We start from the raw sequence: 19,652 nt of genomic DNA, 5'->3' as shown, positions 1-19,652 counted from the left end.
AAAGAGTGAGCTATATCAAGCTCTGATGAAATGAATCCTTAGAAGATGACGGTGAAACCCAGCCACAGAAAAATAAAGTCACCTAGTCTGAGGTCGTATAGCTGGGAGTCAAGTCCAGGCCTCTCAGTCCTGCCCTTTTTCTACTGCAACCTTAAAGTTTCTGCAGGTCAACCTTAAACCAACCAGTCATGGCATTTCCATTTCCTCTTATTCTCTACAAGTGCTTTTAAAAACAATTTTCATACAGAGACAAATAAAGGGAATATATGTTTTCCCTTTTGCCAGCTAGTTAACCATAAAGAATTTGCTAAAAACCTCCTACAGAGCAGTTCTCAGAGGATATCAGATATAAGAATTCTCCATTTTTATTATGAACAGGGGGGAAAAAGACATTCTCATATTTGACATGCCTTCTTGAATACTATTTCTCCCCACTGTTATGTTTATGAGCGGTTTTTATGATACACTCAAGTGTATATTTTATTTGTTTTTGGAATGGAACTGAACTGTTTTGCTCCATACAAGCCAAAATTGGAAGAAAATCCAATCTGAGGCATATTATGGGGACCTGCCCTTACTTTCCTGAGATTATCTGAGAACTCTGGGCTGACACAGTCTGAGAACCCTGGACGGGGGGAGCTCTGGCTTGCCAGTTTCAGTAGCCTCCCCAAGAGATGCTCGTCGCCCACGATCACCTGGCACACAAATAGTTGGTTGGATGGCTCAGGTGGCAGTGTCCATACTTTTCAAGCTAAAGTCAGCAGCCAGGATCTTCACTGCCACTCTCAAGGCCACACATTTGGTGATCTGTATTCAGGTGTCCCCAGGGCCTCTCCTCAGAGGTTCTGCCACCTAATGGGCATTCCTTAGAAATGGTGTCATTTGCCAACTACCTTCATCTCTTTGGGACAATCCAGCAAAATACACGCAGATGGGCTCTAAACACAAAGGTGATCTCCTCCCTCCTGTACTCCTTCTCACACTTTAGAGTTCATAAAACTCCCTGGAGAATTTAATAACCTAAATGGGAAAAGAATCTGAAAAAGAACAGATACATGTATATGTATAACTGAATCACTTTGCTGTACACCTGAAATATAAAATAAAAATTTTAAATAAATAAATAAAACAGAACACATATAAGATCCAACAAAACACAGGGGGCTTCCCTGGTGGCGCAGTGGTTGAGAGTCCACCTGCCAATGCAGGGGACGCGGGTTCGTGCCCCGGTCTGGGAGGATCCCACATGCCGCGGAGCAGCTGTGCCCGTGAGCCATGGTCGCTGAGCCTGCGCATCTGGAGCCTGTGCTCCGCAACGGGAGAGGCCACAGCAGTGAGAGGCCCGCATAACGCAGAGAAAAAAAAAACAAAACAAAAACACAGATTGCTGGTCTCCACCTGAGAGATTCTGCTTCAGTTGACCCGAGGTTGGGCCCAAGAATGTCCATTTCTGACAAGCTCCCGGGTGATGCTGCTGGCCCTTGGACCACTCTGAGTAGCACTGCTTATGTTACTTTTGCTTAAAGGGGAGAAAAACGTACCTTCTCATCCCTTTTGTGGAAGACTGTAGGGCCATAAAAAGGACAGGACCCCAATTAATTTTTCAGTAACTCACACTGTTACACTAATGGAAACAGAATAGGGAGAAAATAATAAAGGAAATTTTATTTCCTGAAACACTGATGTGGAATGCTTTTCTGAAGGGGTCTTCTCTGGTGGACCTCCTTACCACTGCTGCCACCCCACACCAGACAGATCTTGGCTGGCTTATAAACCTGCTCTCAGGTAGAACAGCTGCAAAAGGAACAGTTGGGAAATTTTTCATAGGCATTTCCTTTTCGGTACCAATTAACTAGCCAGAACTAGAGCGCTCAGCTGCCCTGGCGCACAATGCAGTCCACACAAAAGCTCATCGTGTGGCAGACAGTGTCTCTCATAGCATCGAGAATTTCACATTGAAAGTGTAGAGGGAAATGAGCAGAAGAAAAAAAACACACATATGTATAACACATTTCAAAAACCGAGAGCTTTTTCTCTTGCCACCATGCATTTTTCACACTTTTTTCCTACATGACACTGTAATCCTGTGTATGTTTGCCCTCTGCCTTCCACTATGACACCCTGCTGAGGCTATATTCTTTTTTTCTTGGCTTTCTGCTGGCTTTTGGCAAAGAAGTAGCCTGGAATCTTAGGCGAAAACACATTTATATCTAATACCTCTTTTCATAACTTGCACCTTTACTAACTCTCATTTTAAAAACTGGTCCATGGACAAATATTACAATGATGTCGCTTATATGTGGAATCTAAAAAACATGGTACAAATTAACTTATGTTCAAAAGAGAAACAGACCCACAGACATAGAAAACAAACTTATGGTTACCAAAGGGGAAAAGGGTGGGGGGCGGATAAATTAGGAGTTTGGGATTAACATGTACACACTGTTATATATAAAATAAACAACAAGGACCTACTGTGTAGCACAAGGAACTATACTTAATATTTTGTAATAAGCTATAAGAGAAAAGAATTTGAAAAAGAATATATATACATATGTCTGAATCACTTTGTTGTACACCTGAAACAAACACAACATTGTAAATCAACTATACTTCAATTAAAAATAAAACTGGTCCATGGATCCTGCAAGAAATACTATAGAAGCACATTGTGGTGCAAGGAATCAAAGAACTTGGGCAGAGAGCACATTACATTATTTGGAAAGTCTTGCTTCCCCACAGCATATCTATGCTTTCATAACAAAGCTAGGCAAACTGGAATGAAGGTATGTTCTGGAAGTACTTAAAAGAAGCGACTTCTAAATCAACTCAGTCCCAAGTAGCTGTTTTCTCTAATGTAAAATAATCTCAAGCTACTCTGGGGAGCCTGTTCTGTACTTAGAAGCTATGTAAAGAAAGAGCCTGGAAAAAGTTACCACGATGTCAAGGCTAGGATAGACACCCAAGTATTGAAGGGATGCCTCGAAATTGCTATAGAGCCTTTAATGGGCTAGAGGGAAGATGGAGAAAAATCCAGCAACAACAGCACTATTCACCTAGAGCAACCCTACGTTACTATGGCAGTGTGATCTCCAATTCAGTCTCATCGTGGACACACCAGGAAAGAAAAAGAAGGAAATGCTTGCACTTTATCCTATCCTGAGGCTATGCTCAATTTAGATATCCTGGCAAGCAAATTCTGCACTTTTCCTTCTTTGGCAGCCTGTATTATAAGAACACCAGCTATCACAATGCATCATTCATTCATTCATTCATTCTTTGACCTTTCTCTCCCCACATGTCATGGTGACAGCAAAATTCTTGAGAAGTAGAGTAAGTCAGTTTTGCTCAACAACGTGGATGAGACAGAGTTATTATCTATTTAAGAAAAAATGGAATATTTCTGATATTAATGGTCAATAAAATAACCTTCACAAATGTTAAAGCAAACATGGAAAAATAAAACAAAGGAACAAGTAGGACCATTTCCCCTCACCTATCAATGTAATTTTTCCCTCCCAAGGACAGTCATGACTTCATATCCTTTCTACATGTGAGAAAATGGAGCTGGGCATTCTAGCCACTGACTTGCTAATTAACATTCTAACCAAGAATGCTCTGCTAGAGATATTAGAAATCAAGTTACCCACAGGACTGTCATCTTGTTTGTAACCCAAAGCACTGATGCTTTGGCTTACAACTCTGAAGGTTTCATTACTGTCTGCTGTGTCTTCATTCTCCTTTGGAATGTCTCCAATTTCCCCAGAAACACAGGTGGTCTTTTGAATAAACAGAACTAACATATTGAGCTCCATAAGCTCTATGATGATATGCATTTCTCTCATTCACAGCTGTTGCTTGCACAGTTGGAATACTGTGCAACTATGAGGTGGCTACTTAGTGAACTGGAGGTTGCTATTCAGAGTATAAATTCACAGAAAGGCATCTTCAGGTAAAGAAGGAACAGAAAATAACAAGTGGTGCTCTCTACAGGGATCTGTACATTTTTCATTATCTACGTGAGGGAAGTGAAAACATGTTTAGGATCCATTGAAGAATTTGATGGTATTCATCCTACTTCAGAGCTATCCCATGCTGAGCGGAGAGCATTCTATCATGAAATAGTTGGTATAGAGGCCCTGAATAGGCAAGCTCCATACTTCTGGCATTTAATAAAACTCATATGGTAGCTGTAATGAAATTACTTTACCACTTCTCATTCATCGAAGACTAAAAGTGAGGAATACACGGGATAATATAACATCCATTTTACAATGGCGCCAGTATCAATGTTCAAGGGTTTAAATAACACAAGCAGAGCCAAAACCCAAGCAAAGACAATGATGTTTATACTGCAAAGCTGTGACACCTCACTTCGGGCACAGCAATCTTGAAATGTTCTCAGCTATAATTCCTCTCCGAATGTAAAATTAATCATGAAGACTTTCAACAGCTTGACTTACTGAACTGCACCTTATTATTTACAACAACCCAAGGAAAGGCTTTAGCAACCGAGACAATGTTACTGCATGACAAAAGGTGGAAGACACGTCTAATAAAACAAAACAAAACAAAACCAATGAAAAAAGACCAACTATTGACAACACAGAGGTAAACTTTTTAACAGGGGTTCTAAATTGACATATGAAATCTAAATTGGACTTTTTATTTAAGAGGGTGGATTAAGCATAGAATGAAATCTTCTTTTTCAAAAAACTCATAGAAATGATAGAAAAGAGCTAAAGAAAAATGATTAAACACGTATTTATGCTTGGAAACCGAAGACGAGTATCTCCGTAGATTAGAAAGACGTATCTCAAAATGGGAAACAAACAGGACGCTACAGGTAAAAAGAGGCCAATGCTTTCAAAAGACTATATTGCTATAAATGCCTATACCTAGATATATATGTGTACGTGTGTGTGTGTTTGCGTGTATGTGCTCATTTGCAGGAAAGATTTTGTCAAACATACCATCTAGTTGTTTATACTCCAAGGGTCATGTAAAATTTGAACTTTAAGTTCTCAAGATTTGGGTTAATGCTGCTACAAGGTGGTCTCCTAAGGCGGTCATTTAGAATCCATGATGAGCAAGAAGAAGTCATTCCTAGAAAATGAAAACACAGCAGCAAGACACCAAGCATCTGAAAATCTAACGTGTGAAGGAGGGAAAACAGGATACACTTATGGAAGAGTTTAAACTTTGAAGAATAGAAATAATAAAGAAATCTGAAAATATTTTTAATATGTATATTTAATATCCAGGAAGATAGTAGTTATTTGTTTTTTACAGAATATGGAAAATATGCCATTGACTGATGCCTGACACATATGAAGCACTCTATGAATGCTAGCCATTATTTTCTTTCACTACAATACTGGCTTAATGAAGGCAGAGAACTTGTTTTATTTACCACTATATTCTCCAACACCTAGAGGAATTTCTTATACATATACAGCAAAAACTGAACAATTTATTTTTAAGTAAAAGAATAAATTAGGTAACTGCACTTGTGAAAAATGAACAGTAGATTACTAAACAAGAGTAGTGGTCATGAAACAAGAACAGGTTCTTATTTAGAAAAACCAATTAGATATCTTAGATGTGAGAGAAATAATGATTGAAATAAAAAATTAAAGGTTCATAATCAATGTATCACAAACGGTCATTGCTCCGGGGGATTCTCCTTCTCACTCTAACTAGGCCCTGGAAAAAACTTACACTTGGAGGTATCATTGGTCTTACACAAGGTAGGAGCATTTTCCAAGAGAGCCCACAGAGAAATGAACATGAGCATAGCCTGGCATACAGGGGCTGGGGTTTCTGATGCTAACATCTGAGGAGTCAGGGTAGGAACACATAGAAATTTAGGCCAGGGTAGCCAGGAGCAGAGGCCACAGAGTTGAAGAAATGTGCTAGAGCAGAAGAGACTTGGCATTGGTAAATCAGAGAGGAACTAATATGATGGAACCCTCTGGTATGTAAGTCTGAGGTAAGGCAATCAGAGGTAAAGTGTGCTAAAGTCCCTGTATTGTTTAGGATGTAGATAAAGGTATTGTTTAGCTTTTGATTTTGTTATGTTTAATATACATGGAAAGGCCCAGTGCTACCCAATAAGAGTGATTAAAGGTAGAATGTATAATTTTGAATGAGAGAATAAAATGAGGATGAAAAAAGATCAAATATATTCAATCCAAAGATGGTAAGAGAAAAGGGAAATGGGGCAAGTAGAAACTAATAGAAATAGTTCATAATAACAACAGTCAAGATAACCAAATGTACTAAACTCAAAGGTTTAAGGAAAAAGAAGTCACATTGGATTTAATAAATATGTTAGTCCTGAGGGACTCACCCCAATTAAGATCAAGTAATCAACTCACAAAGAAAATTACCAAAATCACTGCTATTAGCATCTGTAAGCATAAACAAGAAATAACAGATTTAGACTCACAAAAACTGCAGATGTTTAACTGGTTGGATGTATTTCATGGCTTCATGAAATGATTTAAAAAGTAAATATTTTATATAAAGCTGAGTATTCAGCAAGAAATTATTGGCAATAGAAAAAATACTAGAAAAAAAGTCTCCTAGAAATGAAAAAATGTATTTGTAGAAATCAAAAATTCTGTGGATGACTTAAAGATCAGTTTTATGCAATAAAGAGAGCACTGGTTAACTGAGAGGTATATCCAAAGATTTCGTCTGGAATACAGCAAAAAGGAATAAGGAGAAGAGAAAATACAAAAAAGAAGTTAAGAGACATTGGAACATAAAATGATAAAGACCAATATAAGTCTACTTGCAGCCCCACATAGCGTGAAGGGAATGGAGGAAAAGCAATATTTTATCTCTCAGAAAAGATAAAAAACATAGATCCATAGATGTAGTGAGGACAACTTGTCCCAAATGGGATATATCAAAAGAAATTCCCTAAGGCACATCTTAGTAAAACTGGAAGATTTCGGGATAAAGAAAATATCTTGAACACCCAGAGAGAAAAGATAAGATCATAGCTTGTTTAGGATAAAGATTAAGATATTTAGATTTTGTTATGTTAAATATGCATGATAAAGTTTCAATGGTAATCAAAAAGAGATTAAAAGTAGAGTGTATAAATTTGAAGAAGAGAAAAAAATTGAGGAAGAAAGAAAGACCAAATATGTTAAATCCAAAAATGGTAAGATGAAAGAAAAATGATACAAGTAGAAAGTAACTGGAAAAGTCCAAATATTTTAAGAATCAGAATAACCAAATGGGCTATATTCAGAATTTAAAAAAATATATCAGTCATATTGGATTTAATAAATGTCAGTTTTTCCATAGCTAAAGACAATCATCCTCCCCAAATCCCCCCCCTCCGTCCAAAATATAATGAAACAACCACAGTTATGGAAACTAGTTATAGGAAAATTTTACACAAAACTGTGTCCTTGCTATTTATATCAGTCTGCCAAGGCTGCCATAATAAAATACTGCTGACTGGATGGTTTAAACAACAGAAATTATTTCTCACAATTTTAGAGGCTGGAAGTCCCAGAACAAGGGTTGGTGGGGTTCATTTTTGGGTGAGAGCTCTCTTCCTGGTTTGCAGACAGCTGCTTTGTCCTCACATGTGCTTTCCTCTGAGCACACATGGAGAGGGAGGGGGAGAGAGAGAGAGAGAGAGAGAGAGAGAGAGAGAGAGAGAGAGAGAGAGCACTCTGGCATCGCTTCTTCTAAGGATACTAATCCCATTAGTATCCAGTATTACCTTATTTAACCTTAAGTACTTCCCTACTTCAATTACAGCCACCCTGGGGGTTAGGGCTTCCTATATGAATTTGGAAGGACATCTATATTCAGTCCATAATATTGTACCCCAGTCCCCCAAAATTCATGCCCTTCTCACATGCAAAATACATTCATTCCATCCTAACAGCCCCAAACATTTTCATTCATTTTAGCATCAATTCTGAAGTCTAAAGTTCAAAGTATCATCTAAATATTACATAAATCAGATATGGGTGAGACTCAAGGTATGATTCATCCCAAGATAAAATTCCTCTCCAGCTGTGAACCTGTGAAGCCAAACAAGTTGTATGTTTCCAAAGTACAATGGTGGAACATTCTTATTCCAAAGGGGAGAAATTGGGAAGAAGAAACAAAACCCAGCAAGGCAGATTTTCATCAGATCTTAAGGCCAGGGTAAGATTCACTGGAGTAACAATATCACCCCCCGCCCCAAGGCTCTGTGAGGGCAGCCCCTCCCCTGAGGTACAGGGCAGTGGCATCCTAGCCCCTGAAAATGAAGAGCCCACCTTTGGAACAGAGGAGGAACTAGCCCTGCCCCCTGGGTCTGTGGTGGCAGTGTCAGCTCTGTTGATCTCTGAATCACCTTTGGGGTCATTCTTCCTTTTTCTTGAAGGATGAAGCATGTTTGCAGTAGGATAGCTTTACTGTATGCTCCTACACAATCTAAGAAGTCTGAAAGCCATCTTTTATTATGTCCTATTTTTTTCTGTCCCTTTTAGTAACAAGTTGGCAGTGTTTCTGCTGATATAATCTCATCTCTATTCCTGGCTTCTTCTGAGATGGCTGCTTAAATTCATGGTTCACATCCATCTTAATCCCCTTATCAAATGATTGTTCAGCCATACCCCTTAGTCTTCAGAACAAGCGTTCTCATGTTTTGCAATATGGATAAGCTAAGAATCTTCCAGATCTTCAAATTATGGTTCATTTTTGCCTATCAATTTATCTCACTCCTCTTACTTTTTACTATAAGCAGTCAGAGGGATCCAGTCCCCACCTTCAACATTTTGCTTAGAAATCTCTGCTAAATATCTAATTTCATCACTCATAAATTCTACTTTCCATGGAACACTAGAACACAGTTCAGCCAAATTCTTTGTCACTGGATTGCCTTTCCGGCAGGGGGCAGAAAAAGCTGATGTCCTAGTTGGAATGTGATCAGGCAGAAAAGAATTTTCTGTTATTCAGGGGAGGGTCAGCTTTGTTATACTCAGACCTTCAACTGACTGCATAAGGCCACCCACAGTAGAGAAAACAATCTGCTTTACTCAGTCTACGGATTTACATGTTAATCTCATGCAGAAATATGTCCACAGGAATTCCCAGAAAAATGTTTACCAAATATCTGGGTACCCTGTGGTCCAGTCAATTTGACATATTAAATTAACCATCACGCTATTACCTGAAGGCAGAGAATGCTGAAATTGCAAAATAACTGAAGGTATAAAAAGAGAACTCACCAAATCCCAGTGTTCAATCTCTCATACTACCTCTCCACTAACCCTCCCCACTGCCTCCAGCTTCAAGGCTTTGAGAAGAACAAAGGCAGACCAAGGGAAAACAAACAAATACAACCTCATACAGATACTTTCCATAGAAGAAGTAGAGAAAATTAGAAGTAACTACTGTACTGAAAAGCACAAGACCTAGACACAGTGGTACTCCAAAAAATCTTCAAACGCCAGATAATCCCAGTGCTGTAGGAATTATTCAAGAGTACTGCAAAAGAAGGAAAAATGTCAAATTCTTTTTTTTAAGTAAATATGATACAAACTGATAGACCAGATAAAGACTGTGCAAAGAAGAAAACCAAAGACCAATATCACTAATGAATATCAGTACAAATATACTAAAATAAAATATTAACATGTAGATTCCAACATCACTTTAAGCAAATAATATGCATGCTAAGTTTTCGTTTTTGGAATATAAGTTGGTTCAATATTTTAAAATAGGTTAATATAATTTATCTTATCAATAAATATAAGGAGGAAAATATGCTTATCTCCATAGATGCTGACAAAACATTTGACCAAATTTAACACCCATTCATTATTAAAATACTCAAGAAAATAGGAACTGAGAGGTACTTTCATAATGTAATAACATCTCTATCAATTTATAGATAGAGATAAAGATAGAAATACAGATAGACATAGAAATACTTAAGTCTGGAAGCCAGAATCTTATTTAATAGGAAAACAACTAGATTAGGAGCAAGGCAACAATTCTATCTCCAGTACTCGTCAACACGGTACTACACTAGTATTAACCAACATGATCAGCCAAGAGAAAGCAATTAGTGGCGTAAGATTAGGAAGAAGAACTATCTCTATTTGCAGATATCATACCTGTAAACTCTCAGAGAATCAATGATAAAACTAACATAAACTGTAAAAGAATTCAATAAAATGTAAGAATATCAAATCACTAGCCTTCATGTACACAAACAATAAACAGTTAGAGGACATATAGTAGATAGAATTGCAACAGAGGAGATTAAATATTTAGGATTAAATTTAACAAGAAATGTGCAAAATCTATATGATGACAAATTTAAATCATTCCTGAAAGAAACAAAAGTTGGTTTAAAAAATGAATAGAGGGCTTCCCTGGTGGCGCAGTGGTTGAGAGTCCGCCTGCCGATGCAGGGGACACAGGTTCATGCCCCAGTCTGGGAAGATCCCACATGCCGCGGAGCAGCTGGGCCCGTGAGCCATGGCCGCTGAGCCTGCGCATCCGGAGCCTATGCTCCGCAACGGGAGAGGCCGCAAGAGTGAGAGGCCCGCGTACCGGGAAAAAAAAAAAAAAAAAAAAAAAATGAATAGACACTCCCTTTTCTTGGATATGATGACTCAACATTGTGAAGATATCAGTTCTCCCTAAATTAATTTATAAATTCAACACAGTCTCGATAAAGATAACAAAGACAGATTATAAGGAGTTAGACAAGTTGATACTAAAGCTCACATGGAAGAGAAATGCAAGAATAGCCAGGGAAACAATGAAAAAGAAAAACTATGAGAAAGGATTAGCGCTACCAGATAATAAAACATACTATAAAGACTCTATAACTAAAACAGTATGGGGTTGGCACATAAATAGGCAAATAAATCAGTGGAATATAATATAGAAAGTCCAGAAATAAACCCAAATATATATGGAAATTTAGTATATGATAAAGATGGCATCTCAAATCATTGAGGGTAATGATGGACATTTTCAGAAATGGTTCTTTGATTAGTGGGAAAATGGATATATCTCTGTGTACGATAAAACTTTTTAAAAAGCAACTGAAAAATAAACACAAAATCGAGGACAGTTGGGTTGAAGAAACACAGATAAGAGAGGGGCATATAGACATATGAAGTTATTGGATATGTTGCAGTCATTGACTTTGGTGGCATATTCGTGAGGTCTACTGTATTTAAAACTAAATAAATGATAAATTAAAAATGATACTGGCTAGAGCAATAATGTTAATGTGCCATGAACCAAGGATTCAAACTAACCCAATTTTGTGTACCCAAATCCTTAAAATAAAACCTCAGTACATGGTCTTAATACCTGAAGAGTAAATCAGTCACTAGAATGACTGAACTGAAGAATTATTTCACATGTAGCACAAAAAGATGAAAAGCCATAAGAAAATTTAAAACATTTAGAATAGATACCCCAAATTTGATATCCCTCTAAAAATATTTCTAGAAGCAAGTAATGGAAAGAATGAAAGAGGGGCAATAGTAGAAAAGACAATGGCCAATTATTTCCCAGAACTGGGAAAAAAATACACAAGTCTTTAGGTTGACACTACTCACTAAGTGACAAGAAGGAGAATAAGTATAAAACCTCACTGCAAATACCATAAGCACAAACATAATGATAAAGAGAAAAATTGGGACCTCTCTCAAAGAGGAAAGAAAGATCAACTTCAAAAATAATACTTCAGAATGACATCAGATTCCTTATCAGTACCACTGAATGTAAGAAAGCAGTGGAAAAACATTTCTAAATCCTGAGAGAAAATAACTTTGAACCTGGAATTCAATACACAATAAAATTTCAAAAGTAAAAGTATACTATTCAAGAGTAAACATTTAAGAAAGATATTTTCATATGTTTAAGCACTCAAATTTTACTACCTATAGACTCTCCCACACAGAAGTAAACTTTATAAGTTTCTAAAGAATATAAGGATATATTCTAACAAGAAAAAAAGTAAAACACAAAGAAGAATTTAGATAAAAATGCAATGAGAAGCAACTTATAAGCAGTAAAATCTATAAGTAATAGCTGAATAAATAGTATAATAAACTTTGATAATTGAAATTAAAATTCCAAAAGATAGCATGGGTTAGTTGGGTTGGGGGCAGGAGGGTTACTGAGTAGAACTCCAGAATAAAACATATCTATCTTCTTTGAGGGAATGAGAAATTAACTGAATAACATGAGACTTTATTAGGAAACTCTAATAAGCTTATTTATGTGTGATAAAAATGTAAAGATAATAACAGAAGGGTAGAAATTAAAAGTATAGCTTTAAACCAATAGAGGAAAAAACAGAGCAAAGAATTCTTAAGCAATTCAACAGAAGGCAAGAGGAGAAAAATAAATGAAACAATGAGAAAGCAAGGTAAACAGAAAACACATGGAAAAAGAAACTAGACATAAGCCTAAAGATCTTAATAACCATAGTAAATATGAATAATTTGTAAAAAGACAGAAAATCTCAGAATGAATAAAACAACATGCAAATATGGGCTATTTACCAAATACATACAGCTTTAACAAGAGGAATTAGAGAGGCTGAAAATAAGGAAATGAAAAAAGTACAAACCAGTCAAATACTAGCAAAAAAGAAATAAGATATAAGAAGATATAATGATATTAAATCTGTCAAAATAGAATCCAGGAGACACAGAAAGACATTTCATGTATCAATAAATGGAAAAAATCTATTAATGAGCTGTAAAGTATTGAACTTGAATGAACCTGAATAAAGCTTAAAATATGTACAAAGCAAAATCTGATAGAAACATAAAGAGAAACAGACAAACCTACAATCACAGTACATGTCTCTCCTATACTGACAGATCAAGTACACAAAAAAAACCAAGGATGTGGAAGATTTCAACAATATACTGAACAAGTCTGATGTAACAGATTTATACAGAACTTTGCATCCAAAACCAGGGAATGTACATTCTTTTCAAACACACAAAGACCATTTGCAAAGACTGTTCTAGACATAAAGGAAGTCTCAGCAAATTCTACACTGTTGAGTACCAAAATGGCCACATTCACATATAGTGAAACTAGAAGTCATCCTTTCTTCCCAATTTGGTATATCTGGGAAGGTTTTTTGTTTGTTTGTTTCTTCCCACATGTAAATAATTAATGAGTTAAGCAGGAAAACAAAATGGAAATTGCAAAATATTTAATAATAAGAAAAAAACCTATATTTCAGGGCCAGTGAGATAAGGGCAATGTGGTTCTCAGAGGAGAATTTATAAACTTTAAATTATTTCTTAAAAACAAGAGAGATTAAGTAAATTTTTCTACAGAATATGCTAGAAAAGGAATAACAAAATAATCCCAAATGGGAAGATATAAAGGTAAAACCCCCAAATGATAATAAGCACACAAAAAAATTAGAATTGATTAAACAAAAAAAAACCTTTGCCTCATTTAAAACACCAATACTTTTATGAGTATATTAAAGAAAAAAATGAAATAACAAATAAGTTCAAAATAAAACGTAAGCAATAAATGTAACTACAAATAAAGATATTTTTCATTTTTAAATTATAACAGAACATTCCAAAATTGCCAATAAACTTGAAAATCTGGATGAAATGGACAATTTTCTAGAAAAACATAAAGTACCGAAGAGAAGTAGAAAACCTGTGAACAGAACTACTAGCACAGAATAAAATGAAAAAAAAAAACAAACAAAACTGGCCATTGTTCTAGTATCCCAATGTTACTGGTATCATATCAAATAAGATTTTATCTACTTAAATACACTTAACCTGGCACTGTTCTAATTTCTAGTGGTAAGATTTTGTGGACACTAAAATGAACTATGAATCAGAACTTAAACAGCCCCTGTATCCCACATCTATAGAGAACACCTGGTTGTTCTTGCAAATATGACAGACTTTACTAATTTTGCTCTGGTTTTTTTTAAAAATTAAAAACCATAACAATGGAGGTAATAAAGGAATTGTCTGAAGGCACCCACGGCATTCATAATCACATTAAATTTATAATTTCCTTTGTCTTGAAATTGTTCATATTTCACAGAGACTATGCTTTTCAAGTTTCCAGATATAATAACAAATGCCTAAGGTGTGCTTGATGAGGAAACTGTAAGAGAATAAACTTGCAGAAACATATGGAAAAGTTCTTCTTTTTGGTATATCAGGTATCTAGATGAAATACAGAGAGAGAGGTAAAAATAGGTAATTGTTTCTTAAACTACCATTAATAATACGTCATTGGGGCTTCCCTGGTGGCGCAGTGGTTGAGAGTCTGCCAGCCGACGCAGGGGACACGGGTTCGTGCCCCGGTCCGGGAAGATCCCACATGCCACGGAGCGGCTGGGCCTGTGAGCCGTGGCCGCTGAGCCTGCGCGTCTGGAGCCTGTGCTCCGCAACGGGAGAGGCCACAAAAGTGAGAGGCCCGCGTACACCAAAAAAAAAAATAAGTCATTAATACTGATAATCACTGTGGTAAGCAGGATAATGCCCCCTCCAATGTAACCACACCCTAATCCCTGGATTGCTGTATACATTACCCAATATGAAAAAAAAAAGACTTGCAGATGTAATTAAGGTTAAGAACCGTACCAGATGGAGAGATTATCCTCAATTATCTAGGTGGGTCCCACCTAATCACATGAGCCCTAAAAGACAAGAATGTTCCCTGGGTAGAGCCAGAGACCCTGTAGAAAGGAAGGTCAGAGATTCCATGTATGAGAAGGATTTGACACCCCGCTGCTGGTTCTGAGATGTAGGGCAGCCACATGCAAGGGTGGCAAAGAGGTTTCTAGGAACTAAGCCCCTGGCTGACAGAGCGAAGGAACCCTCAAATGCGAAGGCAGTCCTACGACCACAAGGAACTGAATTCTGCCGACGACCTGAGTGAGCTCAGACACAGTCTTCCCCAGAGCCTCAAGAAAGGAACGCAGCTCTGCCATCCCCTGATTTCAGTCATGTAAAATCTCAAGTAGAGAAACTAGATGAGCAAAACTATTTAAACTTCTGACCCACAGAAACCATGAGAAAACAAACAGAAAATGGGTGTTGTGTAAATCACTGAATTTGTGGTCATTTTTATAGCAATAGAAAACGAATACAATCACAAACCGAAATAACAAATATAAAGATGCTTACTTTGTATCTTTAGACCTTATTCTGCACACACAAGAGTAACTCTTTTCCCCATGATGTGGAGTAGACATTCCCCAATACCGAACTCACCAAATATGAAGACACTTTCCATAAGGCCAGCCATATCTTTACTTCTATACGTGTCCGCAAGTTATGATGAAATGAAACCACTGCTTTGTTCTACTGGCATTTCCCCATATGGTAATGGATCTATGCTTTCTGTTAGGTGCCAGATAGCACAGGGACACCAACCACTTACAGTCTCATTTCAAACATGGAGGAAAGCAAAAGTTAAGGAATCCTTGACTTTAAATTAGAGACAAGAAGCTCCATGACCATATTAAGATCTATGATGTTTTATTTGAACTGACCACACACCTGTGTTAGGATTTTTGTCCCATTGTGAATCTCTACCCTAAATTACATTGCTGCTACACAATACTGAAATCACCCTCATTATCTAGGACACATTTATCAGGCAGTAAAAACAATTTAAAATACTAAGGCTCTGAGCCACCTGTCATTAGAAGTGCCCAATTATATTATGCAAGTTCCTTGGAAAGTTTCCATAGTGTAGGATCTCCCTAACCCACATCAACAAACTGATTTTTAAAAAGCACCTATTCTACCATTTGACATTTCATATTGTTTTGTATCTGATATCAGGTGGACAATTTGGCAGGTAGAGGAACTTCCTAAGAAATTCAAGCTACTCACCTATAGTCAACATGAATTATTTGCCTTAAATATAACTTTTTTGAAAGACACATATTATTTTAGATTTCTGTCACCACACTGTCTTGGTGACATCATATGCAAACCATATAGGAATATTTTTTAACTGGATGCCAAATGTCTGGGATTTTAGGTCTGGCTGTAAAGATGGTATAAACAAATGAGTTCCTGATGTTTCTTATTAGAGGATGCCAAGAATCAATACATTGCTCAATAATCTAGAACAAGAGTCAATCATTCTGAATTGACTTGCAAGCCTCGACAGTCTCAATCGATAGGGAGCTGTAGGTTTATGAGAATATCCAGCACCTACTCTGAGAACTTTTTATAACCCCTTTGCTGTTAGATAGAAAACTGAATTCCTGCCTTGGTACTGGAGGGTTCCAAGACTGTCCAGAACACAAGATGTGCAGTCTAAGACTCATGCTAACTATTTTTTAATTGAAAGTTAACCTCTCAGGAAAATTAACTGCAGAGCCATTCTTCTTGATGTAAAAAACTACATTCTATTTCATCATCTGGCATTAACTTGTTTTCAGCAGCACCTATTGAAAACTAAGAACCCAATGTGAAGGCAACACATAGACCTAGTTCACTTTAAATTAAAATGTAGAATCACTTGGGATATCTCTACTCACAAGCACAGCACAGAGACAACCTAATAACAAAGTACAAATTAACTGGTTACAACTTGATGTTACTTTTGAAGAAAGAATTGTACATATGTGAAACAAATACTGCTGGTCAAAGTTTGTGCATTTATTTATTTATTATTTATTGAATTCCTGCAGTGAGCTGATTAGCCAAGGGCAATCTTGCAGCAAGAAAATGATGAGTTGTTAAATAACTCTTCTTTCCTTTTCTGCTCAGCTGTGCTCATTAGCAGATTTGGGATGTACCTCCTGTGGGTGATAGAACCTAATAAACCTCATTCATTCTAAAATTAAAAAAAAAAAAAAGTTGAATGCTTACCACGTACAAGATGACATAAGATCAAAACAACAGAAGACAGAGTTTCTGATAACAAACAGTAGGATTTCACAGTTCCATAGAGACTCTGCATATACTTTTTATTTTTGAGTTTAAATGCATTTTATTTTTAGACAACCTACATAACATGTTTTTGTTTTTCTTTCCTCAAAAACAATGCCTCTACTCCAAATAAATCAACATCAAAACGAAGAGGTCAGGATGACATCAATCCCATTTGTCTAAGTCCTGGTGTTGTGTAGATGAAAAGCAGCGGCCAGCCAGTTATGACGAGCAAGTGATCCAAACAGCCAGATTTGTTAACATTTTTCCATTTCTAGACCATCCTTAAAGAAAGTCATATATGGCGTCATACTATCCTCATGGCAGTCCAGCAGAGCAGCCATGCCATCCGGATTCATGTTTTCACCAATAAAGAACCGGTAGTTTCTGAAATTATCAAGGATGTGCTTGATTTGTTCTGTAGCCCCCGTCATAAAAGGTTTTCCTCTTTCTGGTCTCTGTTCTTCAAGCTTCCCTTTGATTGACTTCATGTAATCTTTGATGTACTTCTTGTTGGCTTCTTTTGTGAAGCTGGTTTCCTGCAAATGATGGTTCATGACAATATCCACACCACTGATTACTGTGCTTTCGGTACCTTAGCCCTTGGGGCCTTCAGCGGAGGCATTTCCACCGATGAGCGGGTCATCGATGTTACCCTCTGTTCTGCGGACCATCTTCCCCTCCACTTCCAGACACAGCCCGTCGTCGACCTTGTAGATGTTGGAGAACATCTCATCACGGCTGATGAGGTCCTGTTAGATGATCATGATGGTGAGCAGAGGGAGACAACGGTGGCACTAGCTTAGTAGGAGCCTGGAACTCAGAGCTAGGGAGGTGCAGCCGGAGCGGCGCTCTGGGGGAGGGGGGACCGGGCAGAAAAAATGCTGCATATAATTTTATAATGAAAAGAATACTTACAGAAATATCATGTCTCTATTTTTTTTTTTAGGAGTTCACAGAAATAACTTATTAGGGACCAGCTCACATTTTTTATATTTCATAAGTTAAAAAAATTACGTCACCCATTTCTATACACTTCCAAAGCATGCAACAATTCGAGGTTTTATAATTATTCTTTATAGCACCCATTTAAAAAAATAAAGGCTTATCACAGAGAAGCAAACATGCACTTTAATCACAGAGAAGCAAATATGCACTTTAATCAGAACATTCTCAATCATCCTATAGGATAGATACCTTCCATGAAAGTATTCTATAGAATTTCCCTGTTCAATACTGTAGCCACTAAAGATATGTGGCTATTTAAATTTAAACTCTTTGGGGGCCTCCCTGGTGGTGCAGTGGTTAAGAATCCGCCTGCCAATGCAAGGGACATGGGTTCGAGCCCTGGTCCGGGAAGATCCCACATGCCGCAGAGCGACTAAGCCCGTGCGCCACAACTACTGAGCCTGCTCTCTAAAGCCCGCGAGCCTGTGCTCCACAACAGGAGAAGCCACTGCAATGAGAAGCCCATACATTGCAACGAAGAATAGCCCCCGCTTGCCACAACTAGAGAAAGCCCGCGTGCAGCAACGACGACCCAAAGTAGCCCAAAATAAAATGAATAAAATAAAATACAATAAATTAAATAAATAAATTTAAATTCTTTTTTTATTTGAAGTATAATTGATTTATAATGTTTCACATGTCCAGCAAAGTGATTCAGTTATGTATATTCTTTTTCAGATTATTTTCCATTACAGGTTATTATAAGATATTGAATATAGTTCTCTGTGCTATACAGTAGGTCCTTATTGTTTATTTTATATATAGCAGTGTGTATCAGTTAATCCCAAATTCCTAATTTATCCCCTGCCTTTCCACTTTGGTAACCCTAAGTTTGTTCTCTATGTCTGTAAGTCTATTTCTGTTTTGTAAATAAGTTCATTTGTATCATATTTTAGATTCCACATGTAAGTGATATCATACGGTATTTGTCTTTCTCTTTCTGACTTACTTCACTTAGTATGATTATCTCTAGGTCCATCCATAAAAATTCAGCTCCTCAGTTACACAAGCCACATTTCAAGCTCAAGAGACACAGTGGCTAGTGGCTACCATATCACAGCACAGAATATTTTACTCATCACAGAGAATTCTGTTGGACTGCACAGTTGTCACCATAATTATCTTTATCCACAAAGAATGATACTGTCTTGACCCATCTGTGAGTGGAGGGAGACAACGGTGGCACTAGCTTAGTAGTGCCTTAGCCTTTTTGTACAACTGTAGACTGTAAAGATGTCTGAGAACATGTATATAAACACATTATTACCTGAGGGAACTAATGCTTGGAAAGTTTTAGGTAACAGAAAGATAACTCGAGGTTTTTCTCTACATTCTGAAGTCCATCTTGCATTGAAATCTTTAGTCTTCCAGTCCCTGCCAGGAGTGTGGTGGCTGATTGAAATCTAGGGCTCAGGTGATCAGATTTTATCTACTATGACAGTGCTGATTGAATCATAATAGCTGCTCGATTCAGGCTTGTGAGCTCAGAGAGAAAAGTGGTTTGATGTATTAATGATGACTTGTAGGCCGAGAGCTGATTTTATACTTGCAAGACATTTTGTGTTAACTAAAAATATTAGCTAGCAACTAAGAAGCACACACATGGTGGTAAGGTGCACAAGCAGAAGTAAAGCAATTCTGAAGTAGGGAACAGTATATCTCACATCCCCCAGACTACCTGAAAATCATTCT

At 37.2% G+C, this 19,652-nt stretch overlaps 1 pseudogene; it reads right to left on the bottom strand.

The window, feature by feature from the left end:
* Positions 1-17,209: 17,209 nt before the first annotated feature.
* LOC116762523 lies at positions 17,210-17,719 on the bottom strand (annotated as a pseudogene).
* Between the last annotated feature and the right edge of the window lie 1,933 nt (positions 17,720-19,652).

This window comes from Phocoena sinus, chromosome 11 (genome assembly GCF_008692025.1).
Source record: "Phocoena sinus isolate mPhoSin1 chromosome 11, mPhoSin1.pri, whole genome shotgun sequence".
NCBI lineage: Eukaryota > Metazoa > Chordata > Mammalia > Artiodactyla > Phocoenidae > Phocoena > Phocoena sinus.
The sequence above is the reverse complement of the archived record's forward strand: the minus strand, read 5'-3'. Positions and strand labels throughout refer to the sequence as shown.